Source organism: Ambystoma mexicanum, chromosome 7p, assembly GCF_040938575.1.
Source record: "Ambystoma mexicanum isolate Mex_15411 chromosome 7p, UKY_AmexF1_1, whole genome shotgun sequence".
Lineage (NCBI taxonomy): Eukaryota > Metazoa > Chordata > Amphibia > Caudata > Ambystomatidae > Ambystoma > Ambystoma mexicanum.
The window spans coordinates 670,950,203-670,973,152 of NC_090939.1; positions in this window are offsets into that span (position 1 = coordinate 670,950,203).

Below are 22,950 nucleotides of genomic sequence, written 5' to 3' on the forward strand. Positions count from 1 at the left end.
GCCCTGGTGTACTCTTCTGCTAGGGCCTGCCCTGTGGATCCCAGAGCTCTTCTTCTGCTTCTCATATAAGGGTCTGTAGTGCGTGTGCGAAAATTAGCTGAACATGCCGCCGGTGTGCAGCCATTTTAGACATTCACTTCCAAACTGCAATGAAAGTCTATGATTCTGTGAGCTCATTTAGAAGGCAAACATCATTTCTGCAACGGTTGCGATATTTTATTGTGAAGCAGGTGAGCTTATTATGGAGGACAGTTTTTCGCATTGTTCACTCAGGGACGAGCCGAGAGGGGAGTCAGAGATATGCAGATGCATTGATAAGGGGTGCTCGGAACGAGCACACAGGAGACGAGCTGGGTTTTTCCACTACTGTCTGGATTTTTCTGCTCTCGCCTCCCATGCTTGCTGTCTGTCCTTTGGCCGGTGACGGTCGGCAATTTATGAGGGGCAGGGATTTGTCCCCCTTAAGAAGAGAGGTATCCCGAGAGGAGACAGAGAGTTGAAACCCCGGTATCTGAAGTCTCGCTGAGGGAGGACGCTCCACTCCAGACCCCATTATTTGATGTGCAATCTCTCTTCCTACCTGCCTTAGGACTGGGTAGTGTTGTCATGGCCAAGATTAAGCTTTCTCCCACAACTGCACTAACAGTGATGTATACTCCTTGTGTTTATTCTTGTACTCATGTATAATCAGTTGCATTTATTTAGTTGTAATATGTACACTAATAGAATGTGAATAAAGGGCCTATAAAGAGCCAAATAACTTTCAACTAATGGTCTAAGTGTGCATTATTGCCTTTCTGAGTCAAAGAACTTTCAATCGGGTAAGTGTTGAGGTCATTATACGTGTCTGAAAGGCAAAACATAGTGGCACTGTGAGCAGGGTATTTGTGATGAAATTAACTCCAAATACTAAATGAATCTGAAGCTTGGACACAAGCAATTCTTTGAGGTTTTTTGAGTGAATTTGTGAATATTGTGTGATTGTTGTTGAGGTTTTTGATAGGGGACTTGAAAAATACATCATCATCATGAGGTCCTTATTTAGGAAAAAGGGGAGTTCCACAGGTGGAGATTGTCCCGAAGTGATGATTCCAGGGTCGACAAAGAGTTCATATGACAAACTTGCACAGACCTGGTCATGTGGTGCCGGTTTGAGGGAGACCTGGGATACGAGTATAGAGGAGGCGAGTCCGGCCGAGGTGGCGGCTTGCTTGCAGCAGGTACTTTTAGAGAAGGGAAAGGAGTGCTCAGCTTTGGGCAGAAGAGGTTGGATTTTGTTGCATGCATTCAGAAAGATGCATCAACAGAATGTGGAATTGCAGGCGAACATCTTGAGGTTTGAGAAAGAGTTGGCTGCTGAGAAACATATTGCGCTAATGCAGCAACTTCAGATGAAATTGTATCATGATAAGTCAGACAAATATCAGGCAGTGGCCGAAAGAGCTGTTGTAAGAGTTGCCTGATACAAATATCGAAAAAAAAGGAGAGAGAGTGAATACACGTAAAGTGGCAACTGTAATTGCTTCTGCCGGGGTTGATTGGGACCCTGACCAATGGGACAGGGATGTATTTGATAGCACTAGTTCAGAGAGTGGTTCGGACAGGCAAATACCATCTAAATTGGAGCCTGATAGGAAGGAAGTGACCGTTAAACCGGTTACACGTAGACGTGCTGGGACGGGCTGGGACACATCCATATAATCCTGGAGATGGTCTGGTGGATTTGACAACATTAGAGGATTACTTTCAGCAAGAGGTTGGGGAAATCATTAATCGATTGAAACAGAGGGCTGGCGAGTCTCTGTTATCTTGGATGGTTGGGTTACTTGATGGAGGTGTGGCAGGCATTTTGGTGGATCCAACCGATTCTGCAAGGTTCTTGCCATTGTCTCTTGAAACCCATATTCAGGAGGTATTTGCGTGCGGGACCGCCTCCTGATGCCCAGAGGAGGGAGTTGCAAGTGTTACAGTTAGTGTCTCAAGGATGTAATCGCAAGTATCCAATTACGTCGGACTAGCCTAGCGATGAAAAGAGGTGGTATATGTTGAGAGAGGCAATACAAAGACTCTGGGAGCATGCTATTAAAAAAGCCATCCATATTGATGATCCCGAACATATGGGGCTCGTGGCATTATTGGTTTCAGCCTGAAATACAATCATTCAAACTGCTCCACCAGTTTATAAAAATGTAATCATGACTTTGCTGGTGGGGATGACGGGTACATTAACAGAAGAAGTAGTCGATGCTATCAGACAGCAGACCTGGGGGAGTGGGATAGAGTGGACGAGAGACCCTGTGAGAGTGTGAGAGAGGGGCGTAGTGACAAGCGGACTCCTGGAAAGAGATCTGACAGTAGAGATTCTTGTGTATCGAGAAAAGACATGTTTTTGGCACTATTAAAAGATGGAGTGCCACAAGAAGATTAAAACAGAGGAAATGTACCAGCTATATAAAAAGCGAGGGCTTGAAGGGAAAGAGTGGTACAAACAGGTGAAAAGGCAGGTTGTGAATAAGCAAGAGCGGGATACGTCCCCTTCCGCGCCACCTGAAGAGGAGGCAGATGAGGAGTCCATGGGAACGCCTCTACCATATCAGCCGACATATGCTGATTTGTGAAAAGTGGTGAGTGTGATGTTGGAGACAGAGACAAAATACACACATTCAAAATACGAATAGGATTGTGGTAAAACTCTGGTAGCGTCTGCCTGGATTAAGGTAGACAGACGGCCTCATGTGAATGTGACATTATTTTGGCATTCAGGAAATACACAAGAGGTTTGAGCTTTGATTGATACCGGGGCGGAGGCCTCATTGATCCATGATAATCCTTCAAGGTTTAATGGTAGACATTTTACCATAACTGGGCTAGGAGGGACGGAGACCCCCGCAGTTCAAACAAAAGTTGATATGAAAATTGCTAATTTGAAAAGGAGTAAATATCAAGTGTTGATTGTTCTCATACCTGAATATATTATTGGCTTTGATATTCTGGAGGGATTGACTCAAGGGACTGGGAGGTAAACCTATCAGTTTGGAGTAAGCGCATTAACATGTACCCCCATTATTGTGGGAAAATTGAAGATGCCCCCCAGTGCAGGTTCCTTTGGCCACAAAACGTGTGTCGATGAAGCAATATTGCATTCCCAGAGGGCATAAGGAACTCTCAGATACTATCAAGGAACATGTTGAAGCAGGCGTGTTACGTCCTGTAACTACGGCTTGGAACAATCCGGTCTGGTCGGTTAAGAAGCCAGACGAAAGCTACAGAATGACTGGATTATCGCAAACTGAATAAGTACACTCCTCCGTTGGTATCCGCAGTCCCAGATGCCGTTACTTTGATGGAGAATGTGCAGACATTTGAAGGCACTTGGTAGGCGGTGATAGATTTGGCAAATGCCTTTTTCACTGTGCCAATTGCTGACAAGTGTCCATAGCAATTTGCATTTTCTCGGAATGGGAGGCACTATACGTTTCAATGACTGTCCATGGGGTGCAAGCACACTCTGACTATTTGTCACCGGCTGGTGACAGAGCATTTGGATAAGATACTGTGCAAGCCCGATGTACAGATTTCACACTATATTGATGACATACTAATTCAGGAAAAGGATGAGCACAGCATGCAAACGCACCTAGAAGTAATCATTCAGGGTTTGAGAAAAGAAGGATGGGAAATTAAGGAGACTAAGGGCCTCATTACACGGATGGCGGAGAACCATGGCGCTATTAGCGTCATGGTTCATGCCGGTAAAATACCGGCACCGCCTTGGCGGAAAGGGGAATTACCGCCCCATTCCAAGGTTGGCGGGGCGGTAATTCCCCCTTCCACCATTGCCCTTCCCCATTCCCATTTTTGCCCCATAGAGCTCTATGGGAATGGGGAAGGCGCTAATTACGGTACCGCAAATTGCGGTACCGTAATTAGCTCCTTGGGTCCCTTTGCGGGTTGGTTTTTAACGCCTGCAAAAAGCAGGCGTTAAATCCCCCAACCCGCAAAGGGACCTCGTAGTAAGGCGGTAAGGATTTACCGGTACCGGTATTTTACCGGTACAGGTAAATCCTTACCGCCATCCGTGTAATGAGGCCCTAAAACTCAGGGTCCAGCAGAGACTGTCATTATTCTGGGAAATGGGCATTGTGAAATGTTGCCGAAGGCCAAACAAAAGATTCTTGAATTCACTACACCTGTGAGTAAGAAACAAGCTCAACAGTATATAGGGTTGTTTGGGGTGAGGAGCAAGAAAAAGCCTTTCAGCTGGTGAAAGATATGATTCAGTGCTTGACTTATGGCCATTAAGAGCAGGTGGAGTTGAGTTGAATGTGTCTGTACATGAGAATTACGCCAATTGGAGTTTATGGCAAAAACACGACAGGAAGCGTGTCCCTTTTTGGATTTTGGAGTCGTAAGTTACCCGAAACTGGTGACAGATACACTCCCTTTGAAAAGCAGTTGTTGACATGTTATTGAGATCTTGTGGATACAGAGCAAATGACTGTGGGTCATGATGTATTGATCCAACCAAAAATTCTGATCATGCAGTGGGTTTTGAGCTCTCCTAAAACAAAAAATGTGTTACATTTGTTAAAATTTGGTACATTCAAGATCGTGCCAAAACAGGGAAGGGTGGTATTGCGAAGTTACATGAGCAAGAGGCTGGGGTTCCACAAGTTGATTTGGAACCACCAAACGTGACTGAAGTTTGTGAGTCTCCTATGAAGTGGGGAGTCCCTTATGGAAATTTGACGAATGAACAAACTGAACATGCGTGGTTCACTGATGGTTCAGCTAAATATGGGGGGACTGAGCGATACTGGAAGGCAGTGTCGTACAATCCCAAAACAAGTGTTGAGGTCATTACACGTGTCTGAAAAGCAAAAAAGGGTCCCAGACCCCCTTGTATTGACTTCTTGTATGCATGTCCCAGACCGCTTCATATTGGTTTCTTAAATGCGGGTCCCAGACCCCTTTGTACAGGTTTCTCAAATTCGGGTCCCAGAACCCTAAGTACAGATTTCTCAAATGCAGGCCCCAGACCCCTTCCTACGGGTTTCTCAAATGCGGGTCCCAGACCCCTTCATGTTGGCTTCTCAAGTGTGGGTCCCAGACCCAATCGTGTTGGTTTCTCAAGTGTGAGTCCCAGACCCCTTTAGAATGGTTTCTTAAATGTCCCTGGGCAGCCTTGTACCTTCTCTCAGGGCTCCCAGTCCTTTGCCTCCTTATTGGGCCTCTGTCCGTCTTCCTGCAGCTCTTCTCATCTGTTTCCTGTTCTCGCTCTGGTTTCTGCCGCTCTGCTACTCATGTGGAGCCGCGCAGCATGTACCTGCTTGCCTGTGTCGTGCAGTGCTCTCATGCGCCTGGGCCTTCAGACTTGACACGTGGCTCTCCGGCAAAGCATGTAGGGACTCTGAACTCTTCCCATATTGTCCTGGTCAGCAGCTGTAGTCTTCGCTCTACCTGGTGTGGGCAAGGACCTCCACTCGCGATGATGCTTCCGAGGAGGGACTGAAAATAATGTTAGTCCCACTTCCATCTTTAAGCTACTTGTGACTGGATAACTACACAGTTCACTCTGGTTGGTTAGAACTCAGTGTACATTCTTCAACACAGAACTTTGAGGGGATGACTCAGTGGAGTTAGACCTGATCTTCCTCCCAACACTTTCAGAGGATAGCTCAGGGGAGTCAGCCCTACTCTTCCTCATCCCAGTTGTAATATCACTGCTATAACAGAGATAAATAGGCAACGAAGATGGAAAAAGAAAGGTGGGTGAATGTGTGTTTTAGCATGTTGACTCCTGATGTCCTCCCTGTTTTCCAGAGGGGGAATCCCTCCCCATGAGATTCACCCAATGAGTACCACCCCCACGGGGACTATAGCATAGCAGCCTCATCTCCCTGGCCTCATGGAAAGGAATCATACAAAAATGTCGCCCTCATTTGTGGGCCCCCGCAGTTACTGCGACTTTGGGGGTGCACAAAATGAGGGCGACATTTACTGCGCCCAAGCAGATCGGGGATTGCGGGGGTGTCCCCCGCTCTGCCTGGGTGCTGTAACGGGAGTCGGGCATTGCGGGGGACACGAAAGAAAAAATAAAGAAAAGCACCCTGCGGCGTCAGCTCTAACCCACATTAGTGGGAGGAGCTGATGCTGCAGGGATAGCAGGATGCAGGCGGCACACACATAAGTGTACCGCCGTGAACGGTAAGTTGAGGCGTGGGGGGTAGGAAGGGAAAATTATGCCGGGGAATCGGGCACAGTGATCTATATGATCACTGCGCCGCGCCGTAACTGGCGTCAGCATTTTGGCCGTCGCAGTTATGGGCGGAGCAGTGATCACATAGATCCCATAGAAAGGGTCTCCCTCTCACGGAGTATGGACGACATCGTGAAATTCGTCACACTCGTTAAACCAGGTTTCTCAAAGTTCAACAATTCCTTATAATACAGTTCTCATGCCTCTCTATAGGCTCAGTATGTCAACTATTCATAAACTCTGTAAGGTTTCCTTTTCCTCAGGAAAAACAAGGTATCTTTACCACAACTATACATTTTCCCCCTTGGTGCTTGACAGTATTTTTGTCTTGCATGTAAATATTCAAACCCTCCAGATCTGCTCTCTTCCCAATTCTGCACATTCTGTTTTGGGTTTTGTCGACTTCTCAAGGTCCTCTGGCCCTCTATCAGGCTTGCTTTAACAGGGCATCAGTAAAGCGTATGCTTGTTCATTTTTCCGGGCTCCCTTAACCCTTACTGCTTCCACTGTGCCTCTATGGCCAGGGTCCCTTTGTTACTGTGCTGGGCATGTGGCTCCTCTCTGAACTCCCTTGACAGGCCTCCACATGCCTCCCGGGATTTCACGCTTTTCATGCGCTCCGGGCACCACTGCAGCCCTAGCCCAACCTCTCCTCAATGGCAGCCTCAGGGGCGCTGCCCAACTCCTCTACTTACCAGCCGCTGATGCCGCCGGCGTCCGCCCGCCCACGCCCCAGGTACCAGAAATCCCCTGCGGGGGCCTCCCCAAGTCACAGCACATCCTTAGAATGTCAGCCCTGCATGCCACACACCACTGCACAGCGAAATGCCCACACAGCTTAACAGGGGCCTTCAAGTGTCCACAGCACACAGGTGCGGCCTCTGCTTATTCCGTACCTCAGCCCGGCTCTGAGGGACGTAGTGGAAGGGGGGTGATGGTAGGAATAAACTGTTCTTTGCCAACAAGTCGCAGAGCTCCACACTCACGCGGCCATCTCACGCCGCACCCCTTAGCCGTCTAATTGGATTTTGAGGTCTATCTAGCAAGGTTGTTTCTGTGCTATGTTTGGGATGGAAGTCTGATTGTCTTGACCCTAGGAGGTGGTGATGTTCAAGGAAGAGTTGTACTTGGGAATAAGCCATGCAATCCAAGGAGGAATGGTACAGTAGTAGGGCAGTAGTTAGTGGCAGGGAAGGGTTGAGCAATGGTTTCTTAAGGAGAGGGGTAACCCAGGCAGATTTGAGGCTGGTGGGGACCGAATAAGTCTGAAATTAGGCGTTGTTGAATTCGGTGATGACAGGGGTCTTGCAATTTGAAGGTTTGAGTGTATGGATGGGTTCAAGTACATTCATTTTGAAAACTTGGGAGAAGCTAGAGGGTGGGCCAGGTTTGTTTTGGGAGAAGGTGGACGCGGTGTGGGTTCCAACCTATTGCCATTCTTCATGTCTCTTTCACTCTTCCCCTTCTCAGTGGTTTCAGGTCTTGGTTGAGTAAAAGAAGAGATCTTACAACAGCAAACAATAGTTTCATCAGGTTGGTTTTCTTGTGACATTGAGGGTCTCAGGGTCACATAGGAAGGAGTATTAGGGAGTCCTTCACGGAACGGGTGACCTTATCCCCAAGAGGGGAGTTTCTCCCTGTGAGGTCCCACTTACCACCACCCCTAGGAGGAATATTGCATAGCGGGCTCACCTCCATAAGCTCACAGGGAAGGGCTTCCCTCTGGGGAGAAGTGAAAAGATCCCATGAATCTTCACAGGGCCTGGAGTGGGGGGTCTGCGTTTGGAGGGAAGGGGGCATCCTGTTTAAAAATCAAGGGTGCATACAGAAAGTGGTGATAATGGTCAATGCTTCACTGAGAAATCAAAAGTAGTTCGAAATCTTCAGCATATTTCCCAACATGCTACAAACCTGAAATTTGGCGTGTGGGGAGGTTCCATGGTGTAGACAATGTAAAAAGTATAAAATATACATTTTTATTTTTTCTCTTCTTTTTTTAAGCAGTCTGCCAGACATATATGGAGATGTGCGTTTGTTTGAAATGTTCAGCATACCTCCCAACATGATACAAACCTGAAATTTGGCATGTGGGTAGGTTCCATGGGGTAGACAATGTAAAAAGTATAAAAGATAAGCGGTCTGCAATGCTTACCCCTGCCATATGTAGATATGTGTGTGTGTGTCTGTTCGAAATGTTCAGAATACTACCCAACATGCTACAGACCTGAGATTTGGCATATGTCGACAATGTAAAAAGTATTAAATATACAATTTTCAATTTTTTTTTTTAAAGTGGTCTGCAATGCTTACCCTTGCCATATGGCTCGCTGCGCCGTAGTTCTACGTAAACTTCAGCAGTTCATTGTTCCTAAACTTTCCACACTATCAGCATTCTAGCTGACATTAGCCGCACTCACTTCTGAAGTCATGCGGGTGACACAAAACTGAGCTTTTTTAGCAATGTGGTTGAAAGGAAACACATGCATGTCTGTTCAATAGTGTGATAAATGATAATTCATTTATATCTTACACGGGCCAACCCTCTGATACACCAGGACTTTGTTTCGTTGTAATCTACAGATGATTTTTGACCCCCCTGGTGTGTCACTCCTGGGTCAGACCACTGCTGCTACATAGTGGCACTCTTTTTTGTATATATACTATTTGACAACCCTGGTTGTTTAGTGGTCGAGATCCCCAACACTTTCGAGTTTTGGCATACCAATTATTTACTTTGAGTAAACCACACATAGACCTCCCGATAGACAAACATCTCTTTACATCTTTCTTTGTTCTGTCTACCCCTTAATCATTTTTTCTCTCTCCTCCCCGATCGGTTCCCGCTTTGCTTGGGCTCTGTCACCTGTATGTGTCCGTAGGCTCTCCCGGGGGGGCTTGGGGGAGAGGGGAGGGGGGTGAGAGAGGAGGAAGGGGGTTGTTGGACATGGCCGAAAATGCAACATTAAGTTATTCCGAGGAAGAAACCATTGAATTGACCCGAGGCCCTTCCTTCTTTGATCCCCCGGATTCCAATCAGCCATCCACCTCATCCAGCACTTCAGACGATCTATTAAAACTCAAAAAGAAAACTTTTCGCACTGAATTACACGGTCATTTCCTTAGGGAATATTTGAAAAATAACATCATACCGAATGGTTTGATAGTACGGAACGAACCAAGATTATTCCTAGAAGACAAGGAATACACCACGAGTTTCAGTTAGATTGCTACCAAGTGCAGTCGCGATCTTATGGTGTTAACTATCACTACTGCTCAACGGATCAGTACCAACTTAGTACCACAAGCAATTTGAACAGTTTAAGGTCAAGACACTGACCAAAAAAACTAATAAATTGAATAAAGACATCAAACATTTCAAGATTGAAATTATCTACCCATATACGGCGGAAGGGTATATTGATTCTCTTAGAAAGCAAGGAGGAGGATCTCAGCCCCCACCAGGAGGGAGAAGAGGCAGAATCACCTTTTCGGGCTCTAGTAGCTCTGGTTCCTCCAGTGGAAGCTCACATCAGAACTTCCCACCCTTTCAACCATATAACCTTGGTCCACCTCAATATCCGGGCCCATATCCACCACCTTTCCCTTTTTTAGGCAGAGGAGGACAAGGAGGAGGATGGGGTCCCCCACCTTGGAACACACCGTACCAAGGAATACGGAGACGACCGAGAAGGCGTCGACGGTAGATCAAACTCTTGACACCAACCAATTACCAATTTACAATCTGGGCAACTTCCATCTAACTACGTGTCAAACTTCCCTTCTTACTAAAGGCCTTTCTTTTGTGCCGACTAATGATACTGATTGGTATAAAACAGAAATAGAAATCCGTCAGTTTTTTCGGAAATTAAGACTCCGGGTTTTCTTCCAGGACCACATTGAACAAGAATTAGATCCGGACACAGGTCTACATCCTCAGTCATCATTCACACCTACAGATAGCCAAACACCGGATGACCTTCTAACATTCGAGAAATGTGTCCTGAAAGACATTAGACAGTTGAAGAAAAAGAAAAAACATACACTCCAACATAATCTAACTAAGGGTGAGAAAAAAGCCCTAAAAGATCTATCAAAGAACAGGGAGATGATTATTAAACCTGCCGACAAAGGTGGCGGTATCGTTCTCATGACAACTGAGCAATATACCAATATGATCATGACCCTATTAAATGATGATACTAGTTATCGTCCACTTAAGAAGGACCCGTCTGCAGACATGAAAATTGAAATCTCTGAAATGACTTCCTTTGCCCAAGACAGGAACTGGATAACTGAAAAAGAAGCCAAGTTCCTTACCACATCATCTAACCGTATACCATGTCTTTATGCTCTCCCCAAAATTCACAAAAATTTACTAAATCCACCGGGGAGACCCATCGTTTCAGGGTGTGGTTCCATTTTGGAACCTCTGGGGCAGTTCGTCGACTATTTTCTCAAACCACTGAGCAACAAGACCAGATCATACCTGAGAGATACTATGCACACTATCCAGGTTTTTGAAAACTTACCATTCACCAGCTCACAACAACTTCTGGTGACTATGGATATTAAGGCTCTATACACGTCCATACCCCAAGACGCAGCTATTGATTGCATATATGAACATCTAACTAGGGTAAATGCAGAACTAGGAGTCTACCATGTACCGTCAGAGTTCATTATTGAATTATTAACTTTTGCCCTGAATAAGAATTTTTTCACTTTCGACAATCAATTTTTCCTTCAGACAAAAGGCACGGCAATGGGTGCAACCTTTGCACCAAGCCTAGTCATTTCATTTATGGCTACTTTTGAGGACCAGTACGTCTATAATCGGATCAACCAATGGGAAGCTAATATCTCCCACTGGCACCGATATATTGACAACATTATCTTCATCTGGACAGGGGATGCTATATTACTCCAACAGTTCTTGACATGGCTCAATACCTGCAACAGCAATATACAATTTACTATGGAGTATAGCGCCACTAAAATACACTTCTTGGACCTTGAAATTTCAAGTTTCAATGATAAACTCACCTGTAATCTCTTCAGGAAACCTACTGACCGCAACACACTTCTGCACTACCAGAGCGATCACCCACTTCATATCAAACAGAATCTTCCATACGGACAGTTCCTGCGAATTAGAAGGAACTGCACCAATTTGGAGGACTTCTATGCCAATGCCGAAACACTCGGCACGAGGTTACACTCACGTGGCTACCACAAAAGATTGATCAATGTTGCCATCAAGAGAGCCAGATTCACAAATAGGGACAGTCTTTTAACACCAAGACCAGAACGAAACATACCCGAAAATGAAAGACTTACATGTGTAATCACCCACGGGCCAAATACTTTTGATTTTAAAAAAGTCATTAGAAAATATTGGCCAATTGTTAGACTACAATTAGTCGATGAACCCATACCCAGATTCGCCTTTAAAAGAGCGAAGAACATCAGGGAGTATGTGGTTCACTCATCCTTTACCAAAACCGTACCACGAACAGGTCTTTGGAATTTACGTAAAGTGACTGGACACTATCCCTGTGGGTCATGCACAGTATGTAAATTCACCAGAAAACTACGAACATTCATGATTGGCACCAGACAATGGGTCCTGAATAATCTGACCAACTGCAAGACTAATCAAGCAATATATTGCATCGAATGCCCTTGTGGGCTTCGATATGTTGGACAAACCACACGGAGCGTGGGTACCCGAATCTCTGAGCATCGCTCGAGAATCCGGTGCAAGAACATCACATCTCCACTAGTCTCTCATTTTTTGGACAACCACCACACACCCGATGACATTCTTTGGTGGGTTCTGGACCGGATAAACTCTGGTCAGAACATACAGACAAGGTTACTGGAACTTGAAAAGAGATGGATTTACAGATTGGACGCCTTGGAACACGGACTCAATGAACAATCTCCCTTTTAAACATTTAACATTCCATTTCTATTTCCCTGTCTACTTTTCAATACTAGACCCCCCAGGCCTAATCACAGCTTCGTATCCATTCTAATCACCTTTCGAGATGCACTCCCACCCCTCCTCGCTTGCATCTCCTTCGACTCTCAGACTCAGAGTCCACAACCCTTTTCCCTCTGACGCTATACTCATCTCAGTAGAATTAACCTATGCGCCCACGTCACGCATTCCCTTCAACTCCTAAACTTGGATTCCCGGGCTCAGACATTTGTCCTCTATGTGCGCACGGACCCCACTATACAACAGTTCTCTAGCCACAGCGGCTCTCTATCCTTTTTACTCACGCCTCCCGCAGGCCCAGGTTCTCTACACACGGGCCAAGAATCCTTCTCTGCTGCGCATGGAGCCTGCAGACAACTGGAACAAACATTCCATCACTTGTTTCCCGGGCTGCAAGCAATTTTCACAACCAGCGCCGGCCCAGCCACACGACACTCCTCCCGACTTCCGACCTTACCATTGGTCGGACACAGTGCACACATTTCCCCTCCCCGTCGAAGCCTGACGCACAGTCCGGTTGCCCAGACAACCACAACCTAGCCTCTACTTCCCACCCACAGCCAGCATTCGAGCTTCCGGCGCCTACGAGGCTTGACGTGCAGGGACGACTCGGCCAACTCCAACTTCATGTCAAGACAACCAGACCTGACACATCCTGTCTACCCAGCATAGGTAACAACGTGGGCCCTATTATGCTTTTTCTATTTTTGGCCTCATTTATTCAAAAAGTTTTGATATCTCATTTCCTCCTATGGTTCATTGTCTCGCCCTCCAACACAGTCACGTGCCAAGGGATCCACCGACTCAAGAAGTACCGCGAGAGGGTGCTCCCAGGCAGACATTTGGTTTTCCGGGTTCTGCTCCCCCAGACCTTCTGTCTTTCTAACGACAGATTGCCTTGACAAGACTTCCTTGCAGGTAATCCTTTACGTACCTTCCATGTCCCCCAGGGCAGGACTACACCTATTACTTTAGATTAGGTCTGATGCTTTTCCTTTTTTCTATATCCCGGGAACTGTAGGGATTCAATATATATAAAATACCTTTTCTCATTTGTTCTACAGAGACACACCTTACCATAACAACAACCTTCCAGAATTACCCAGAATTACTCTTTTTTGATCGAAGTTCTGACGGTGAGTGCCTGTTTTGCCATGTCCGGTCTCCCTCTCTCTCTCTCCTCCTCTCTCTCGTTTTTCCTCTCCCCTCCCCTCCTCCTCTCCTTCCCTCCCGTGCGGGCCGCCGGACCGACAGATCTGTACGGAGACCCTTGCACTGCATTACCGTAGGGGACCCAATACCATTATCTAGTTATGTTTTCAAGAGAGGTAGGTCCATCAGCATTGTCTGAGGACGCCCAACCTTTATAAACATTTAGACTTGGTAGCGTGAGACACAAGGCAGACAAGACTAATGTCTTTTGTTCTGCCCATATTCTAGCATGATACTCTAGCTTGCATGCGGATTTTTGATGCATAAATTGTTACCCTCCATTTGTTCCTACAACTTTGCACAATACTTTTACATCCGGTTCTTTTCTCTTCATTTTTTCTGGTTCTCCTCCTTTTTTCACAATTACAGGGTCTTGCTATCTATTGCCCTGATGAAGGCGGAGTATTCTCACCAGAGACGCAGATCATTATTCTTTTGAAGTCTGTACCGCCGAAACGCATTGTTAACCAGAGGGGATACAAGATCCATCACAACACTGTGCCATCTAGGATCTTTCTTCATTGACAACCACCAACCGAAGGACAAGGAACATTTTTTTTTTTCTCACAAAGCTCCTTTTAGGCCAATCAGTCTCCTTACTTCATCCCCCTGATGCGTAGGCAGACCCAATCCCAATATATAATAACCTTTTTGATTTTGGGACACAAAAATAACTAATTCATTTGTTTTATTATAATTGCACAACAACAAGGGGCATTTGTTTTCCTTTTGATCAACTAGTAAGAATACAGTTTATCAGTAACAAAATTGTCTCTTCAACTCTAAAATTTTTTTTTTTTTCTGTTAGGATTTTATGTGTAACCTAAAAGTGACGAAGAACAAATTTATGTTAATGTTCCCCACTAAGTGTTCTCATTCTTCTACACCAAATAATTGTATGTACTATTTATATCACTGATTTTTTATGTTTGCACATGTTAGATTTCACCATGTATGCTATTCTTGGTTTTTTTAACATAAAGCTTATACTTTGCATTTTCCATAATGCTTATGCCTCATTTGTGAAGGAATGACTTCCACTTCTTCCGCATGTAATATGTATAAATTACATTAGTTATACAGGTTTTGGACCAGATAAGCAATGATAATTCATTTATATCTTACACGGGCCAACCCTCTGATACACCAGGACTTTGTTTCGTTGTAATCTACAGATGTTCAATAGTGTCTGCAATGACGTTGTCCGTCACGGTTCTATGTCCTTTTATAAGGATTTTGTATGGATTTTGATAGACAAAAATCCATTGAAAAAACGAATAGAAATATTTTTTTACATTTGGGGGTTCCTCTCCCAAACCTCCATATGTTGTTAACCCCACTCCTTTTGTGCCCTTGTGCCCCACCCCATATATATATATATATATATATATATATATATATATATATATATATATATATATATATATATATATATATATATATATATATATATATATATTTAAAAAATATATGTTTATTGGTTTTACAACATATAACTTGTAACAATCCCAACCACCTCCCCTGTGCCCCCCCCAGCTCCCTTCCACCGGGAATTCCCATGCAAACGACTTTGCTGACCAAGGCTTTTCTTCTCCTTCTTAGTTAAACATGTCCAATATCTTTATTTTGTGTGGGCACCATTGCTCCATGTAGTCGCTTTGGAGGTATTCAAGGGTTTCTGCCCAGTCATCTCTGAATTTTTGATGGGCCCCCTGTATGTTGTATGTCACATGCTCCATAGCTATATGTGCCCAAACTCTCCTTATCCAGTTGAGAGCCAAAGGCGGGTGATTTTGTTTCCATTTTTGGGCTATTTCAAGGCACGTGCATATCAATAGACCCATAAAGTTTTGTTTTTGCGTTTTGGTTAGTTGTTTATCATTGGGGTCCCATAGTCCGCATAGCCATACTTCTTCTCCTATGTTCCCCATGGATGGGAACATTGATTTCATATGTGTCTGGACATCTACCCAATACTGCTGTAGGTTCGGGCAATCCCACCAGACGTGCCGCCAGTCCCCTTCTCCTCCACATTCCCTCCAGCATTTGTTTGGGGAATTCCAAAAAATTTTGTTGAGCCTTTCTGGTGTATAGTGCCATTGTAGGAGAATTTTCATCCACATTTCTTTTGTCTGTATCGCCTTAGTAAGTTTAGGTATCATCCCCCATATGTGTTCCCATCGCCCTCTGGGGATCGTTTTCTGTAGGGTCTTCTCCCATCTTTTAATGTATATCCATTTTATTTCTTCCTCTGATGTATTTATATATTTATAGGTGTTTGACGCAAACTTTTTTGTTCCGGCGTGTGTCATTATATACTGTTTGAAAGGAGTTAGCTCCCTTGTTGCAGCTTCTTTAGTTCTAGGCGTGCCTAACCAGTGGCTCAATTGGTCGTATTTGTATCTTTCCTTGGCGTTCAGATTTAGCATTGCCTTACATTCCTCAAACTACCTTATGTTTTGCTCCTGGTACATGTCCCTGACCATTTTACAACCAGCCTCCTCCTACTTCTGAAATAACCTTTTCTCAATTCCCAGTGGGAATTCAGGATTTTTGAATAAGGGCATGAAGGGGGCTGGGTCTTTGGTTAGTGTACCTTTCTGTGTAGCCTTATCCCAGATTTCTAGCGTCGCTTTCATTATTTCACTGATTTGTATATTTGGGTGTCTCTATTTCTTCCCGAGCCAGAGCAGGTGTCTGGTGGGTGTCGTCGCCAGTGCTCTGTCTTGTGCTGCCCACAGTTTCTGGGAATTGTCTAGTATCCATTCTTTCAATACCCATAGCTGAGCAGCTTCGTAATATTTCTTAAAGTGCAGGAGATCACAACCGCCTTCATTCCTTGGGGCCGTGAGCACCACACTTGATACCCTAAGGGTTTTCCCTTGCCATATGTAAGCCTTAGTAATTTTCGATAGGGATTTGAAAAATGCTGGTGGGGTTGTAATCGGTATGGCTTGCAATAGGTATAACAGCTTTGGTAGAAGGGTCATTTTAATAGCGGTTATCCTCCCCCACCATGATATTGACAAGGGGTTCCATCTAGTCAAGTCCCGTTTTATTTGTTGTAGCAGTTTGGGGTAATTTTGTGAGTATAAGTCTCGAATTCTACTTGTCAGAGTAATTCCCACATATTTTAACCCCTGTTTTCGCTACCTTCAAGTGCAGATCTGACGCTACCTTTTGAATTTGCGATGTATCACCCGCCAGTGTTAGGATTTCTGATTTCTGTCTGTTGATTTTTAGACCTGACATGGAGCTGAATGTTTCGATCTCTTGCATGAGGTTTGGGAGGGACTTCTCTGGTTCCCCTAGAGTCACCAGCATGTCGTCTGCATAGGCTGCGATTTTGTGGGTGTGTCCTGCACTGTCTAAGCCCTTTATTTCTTGTTTATCCCTTATCTGTGCCAATTTGCGGTTCCAAAAATATAGCGTATAGCAGGGGAGACAACGGGCACCCTTGTTTTGTTCCGCTCTTAATTGGAATTTTATTGGAGAGGCTTCCATTCACTGCCACCCATGTATTGGGGGAATTATACTTTGCCTTTACCATCTTTATAAAGGTTTCACCTACGCCCATTTTCCTCAGTATATGAAAGAGGAGTGACCATTCTACCCGGTCGAACGCTTTTTCTGCGTACAAGGCAAGAACTATCGCTGGGGATTGTGTTATTCCTGTTTTTCCACCAGGTGGATGACCCTCCTAATGTTGTCATGTGTTTGTCTTTCTGGGACAAACCCAGATTAGTCTTGATGGATCAATTTCGGAAGTACTTGCTTAAGCCTCGAGGCTAGTATTTTGGTATATAATTTCGCATCTTGATTTATGAGGGCTATCGGTCGGTATGAGCTAGGGAGTTGTGAATCTTTCCCTTGTTTGTGAATTACCAACATCTTTGCCTCATTCATAGATTGGGTGATATTACCTTTAACCTTGAAGGAGTTGAATAATTCTGTTAGGACCGGGGCTAGTATATCTCTGTATGTCTTAAAGAATTGTGCGGTGTAACCGTCTGGGCAAGGGGCCTTATTCCTGGGGAGCTCTTTGATTGCTACATGGACTTCTTCCTGTGTAATGCCTTTGTCTAATATTTGTCTTTCGAGTTCCGATAGGACTGGGAGATTTTCCCCCTCTAGATAGGTTTTTGTAGCTTGTCATCTGGTTGATCCGAAGAGTATAGGCACTGGTAGAATTGCTCAAATATGTTCCCAATCTCTGCCGTTTGCGTTTTCCTTTAGCCTTTATCATCCACCAGCGCCTTTACTGTCCGATCCTGTTTCTTCCCTTTGAGTTGCCTGGCCAGTAGTTTATCTGCTTTATTTGCCTTTATATAGTACCAGTGTTTCAGCTGTAGCAGTGTTTCTTTCCGCTTTTTTCGTGCAAAGGGAGTCTAGTTGGCCTTGAACATGTCTCAGTGCTTTTTGCAAGTTAGGAGTGGGTTTCTGCATTATTTCAGCCTGGATTTTGGATATGTTAGTCTCTAACTCTTTTTCCCATTGGATATTCTGTTTCTCCCTTTTGAGTCTTTAATGCGATTAGCTGTCCCCTTGTTACTGCTTTTAGGGCTTCCCATTGTGTTTCTTTTGATATTTCTGGTAGGTTATTAAAGGATATTATATGTCAGTATTTTTATCCCCATCGTGTCGTAGGGATTTGTATCTCTGAGTTCATGCCTCGTTGTGCTCTCCAGTAGTTGTGGTCCTTCCCTGTCCCTTTCCCCTTCCCCAACTGTGCATCCCCCAACTTGCCTATTTCTCTTCCCCCCTCACCTTGCCCCCCCCCAACTGCCCTGAGGTGGGCTCTGGTTCCTATGACTGCTCAGGTGTTGCGCCATCCGCACCATGCACACAATAATTCAGGGATAACTTGTAGGGTGTTCTAAAACCCTCTAGATTCCAAGTGGTGCTCCAAGTGCACCCCCCCCCCCCCCGCCGCATCTGTGAATGCAGTAGTCTCGCTCTTTCCTTCGCTGTCAATTGAGCAGGATGGAGAGTCTCTCGATCCCGAATTTCCTGTGTGTCTTGCATATTAGGTTTCTTTGTCGGATTTCTCACTCCTTTGTCTGTGGCCCTTTCACTTTTCTGTAATTTCTCTTCCATTCCCATTCTGTTCTTTTCTGGGTGGGCCTTTCTCTTGACCTTCCTTGACTGGCTCCTTCTTGGTCTTGTATACCCAGTATCTGTTTCCCTTCTTCACAGGATGTGACCCTCCTCTGTTTCCCTTCCCACATGAACAGCAATCCAACTGGGAATGTCCACTTGTATCTAACTTGTTTCGCCGTTAGTTCTTTTACCACTGGGCCCATTTCCCAGTGTTTCTGCAGTGTGGACTGCGCCAGGTCTTGGTATAATTGAATGTCCTCGCCATTCATTCGGATATGGTCCATTGTCCGGGCCCTCCTCGGAATCTGTTCTTTTTGGGGATATGATGTGAGTGCCACCAGGATATCTCGAGGTCTTGCTCCAGGTTCTCCTATCCTCTTAGGGCCCACCCGGTGTACCCTATCTATTGCCACTTCAACTTCATCTTTTGCATCGAGGATATCGTTGAAGACTTGCTGGACTGCTTCTTTCAGATCTCTTTCTTCCACTGATTCTGCCATATTCTTATATTCAATCTTCTTGATCTGTTCCCTAAGTCCTTGCATTGTTGTTCGAGGTTATGGGTCCATCTCAGCAATTGTTCCTGGATCTCTGCCTGCTGTTCTGCCTCTTCGTCTAGGTTTTGAGTTATTTTTTCCAAAGTGTCTGTCCTTTCCCCTAGACTTGTCATCTCAGTTCTAAGTTCTTGTACTACAGATCTCATGTCCGTTTTCATTGTCTCAAATTGGGACTGCATTGTGGCCATAAACTGGGCCTGGAATTCCCCGAACCACGTTTTCATGTCTTCTCTCGTTGCCATATCGTCGGACTCCGTTTCTACTCCCGCCTTGGCGGTTTGTCCTTCTTGATTTTTCTTTGTCGTGGAGGTTGTAGGTATTACTGCCTCTGTATCCCACAGTTGTGGCAGACACTGATATTGCTTCTTCTGGGGTGCCTGAAGGGTGGCTTGCGCAAGTCGTCCCTTGGATTTGGACATAGGTGCTGGTGAAGTTTATTTCCTCCTGGCTCTGTGCCTCTGCTTTTTCCCCGCAGGGGGACGCTCAGATCATATATACCCCCTCTGTATTGTAGAGTTTTCTGCCGCCTCCTTTCAGTGGCTGCCATGGGTGGCTTAGTTCTTCCTGAACTTTGGCGGGTTTCCGAGGTCTTGGCTGGAAACTTAGCTTAAGTCTTTTACAGGAACTTAATTTCCCACGGGAGTTGATGAATGTACGCCATCTCAACAGTACAATGCTTACATGCTTCAGCCGTACAGGTACGGCACTTCAAGCTTAAACGCTTCAGCCCTATATGTACGGCACTTATGATGAGGTCGCTGCTGCCTTGGCTGTAGATCGGGATACCAATAATGTTGCTATGCAATCTCAATGCTGTGAAGTAGGAATTACTGTGCGAAGCATGGGTACAACTGCTAGTACATTTATATAATTACAATGCCACTTGAAACCATGACCTCAAGCGAGTTCTTGACCATAACATCCTTATTTTTAACAATTCTGCAGTTTATTATTTCTAGAGATATAACTGAAGTGGTACAGTCCATTCTGTTGTTGCTGACTAGACCTGTTTCAAGGGGCGCGAAAGTTGGTGCATTCTGTTTCTACTTCATCTTCCTCAGGGCAGTTGTATGTCCAATTTCAATGTAATCAAGTGTAATTCTGAAAAGACATCATTTCAATATTTATGCCATTTTACTGAATGGCCTAAAACTTCTAACCATCCGAAAGGTCATGCCACCATTTTTCAAAAACATTTGGGGCTAACAACCCTAAGCAGTTGAGGAATCACAACAGTTGTTTAATTGTAATAGCAAAGGTGGTGTGTACCACCTCCATTGTAATTAATGCATATTAAGTCATATAATAATGACATAGTTAAATCAGTAAGAACCACCACATGGAAGATTCTGCCAAGTGTGACAAATCAAGGGTATTCACCCCTTCTCCCCATGGGGGAGCCACCCCCTGTGAGGCTAGGGAAGTGCACCCGCTCCACAAGACCCTCCCTAGCAAGTGGGAACTCCCAAGCAAGTGGGAAATCCCATGCAAGTGGTAACCCACTGGGAGTGACTCCCCTCTTGGGGCCAAGGACTCTCATTCCCATTAAGAACTCCCAATACCAGAAACAATATCTGCTTATCATTTGATCATATTGGACCCAATGTATGAATCGGGGGAATGACCTTGAGGGGCGAGGCAGGCTGGTAATGGACAAAACATATCGCCATATTAGAGGGAGCAGGACTGATGCCACTGTGAACATGTAATATACAGCTGTGGGAGAAGCAGTGACCCACTTGAATCTAGGACTTAGGGACAAACACTCTGAGCCTATGCGGATGCTGGAGAATTCACCAATACTATATCAAAGCTCTGATTCAAGTGCTTTGGCGTTTTTTTTTCTTACAAAGTCCCAGGGCAAGAAGAATCCGCTCAGGCGAGGAGCTCAAATGACCCACCTGCATCCCTGGCAGCATTTAACTTTGCATTACTTTCCCTAATGGAATTATACGAATACATGGAGGCTAAAATACAGGACCAATCCATTTGATTAACAACTGTAGCCACAAACGTGGAATGGACAGAGGGTTTCCTGATGGCCTCATGTGCAAATGATAAACCTTTGAAGCAAAAATGTAATGAAGCCATTCAACCTAAAAACCTGCCAGTGCGCATATTGCCAATTCTGATCCCTCAAACAGGGATGTATCATTGGTGGAGTTGTTGGCAAGTACTACAGGAAAGGTTCCGACTGAACAGCATCAAAGAGTGGTTTTGCAAAGTCAACATGGGGAAGATCAGGAAGCGCATGGGAACATCCTGTTTATGGCTATGGAAGATAGTCAAGGAAATAGAGAGAATGTAGTGGAAGACACATATGCCATCTTTAATCAATGGAGGAAGAAGAAATCCAAAGACAAGAGGGACAAATTACTACAGAAAAAGTCTGAGAACCTAACGGTCCTACAAAAGTCTAAAATGGTGGGCCTGAGGAAATTTCTGAGATCGCTCCACCTTCCATAGACCAACAGAGGAGAAGAAGTTCGACAACCAACATTTGTGGGCAAAAAGAAGAAAAAGAAACTGAAGAATATTCAAATGTTACAAGCAGTGAAAGAAAGTAGGGAACTGGACAATACTGACCCTAGGGACCTATCACTTTACTCATTGTCGCCACTCTATCGAACCCTAATTTCAGCAAGTCAAGGAATGGATGGAGGCTCTGTCCAGGTTATGGCATAACAGCCCCCAAAGGGGACAATAATTGCTGGCCAAAGTAGATTGCCGATCTCCCTATTGGGGAGGAGGGACTGTTTTTCACTTTGGAACAAAAAAGGGCCAGAGTTGAAATATTGCCCCCACTGGTTGACATTACACATGGGAGTTTAAATAACAACAGTCGCTGTCCCATGGAATAAGAGTCAGACTTCCTAACCCTTAAACAAAAAAGAGCTAAACCATCTTTGGACCTTGGCCAAGCCACACGGCTACTGTCTAAACACGACTTAAGAGCAAATGAGGCCATGGGAGTTGAACAAATATGTATTTTGTTGGAACAACTGCCGATCCCTTCGGATTTATTAATCCCTAATAAAGGGAAGGTGCAAGATTTATTTGACACCTTACCACACTTAAGAATGATATCCTCATGAGATATTGGGCAGGTTGAATTCCTTGATACTGAACATCTAAACAGAGTTCTCCTTTATATTCACTCTCTCCGTGACACCCTGGGAATCACAGGTCAGACTCTGGCATGGTTAACCTCCTTCCTCTCCGACCGCCCATCCCAGGAGGAACTTGGAGCCTTTCACTCGACTATTACTCTCTCAATCTGTGGCCTTCCCCAGGGATCTAACCTATCCCCTGGTTCTTCAATGTCTATATGGCTGCCCTGGTACGTGTGACTGCCGCTTTCAGCTCTAACTTACAGTGCTATGCGTATGACAAGCAATTATCTTCCAGGCTATCCTCAGCTGCCTCCTCTTCCCCGCTCATATCTGATTGTCTGTCCGCTTTTCAGTCATGGTGTGCTGCGAACGACCTCTTCCTCAACGCCACCAAGACTGAAATTGTTTGCATTGGGACCCCTGTTCCCGCTATCCCACTCTCACTCTGACCGGCCTCCCTTGGCCCTGCGTCCACACCCACCTGCGAAGCAAGAAACCCTTTGGTCATCTTTGACTCCACTCTCTCCTTCTCCTTCTCTCACATTTCAGACATCTCTAAAAAATCTATCAGCTACACCTCCTCAAAGGTGCTTTACCTTTTCTCACTTTTACCCAGAGGCTCACTCTCTCCAGAGCCCTGGTTCTCTCCAGGCTGGACTATTGCTACAGCCTCTTCCTCCACCTCCCTTCTTCTGCCCTGCACCC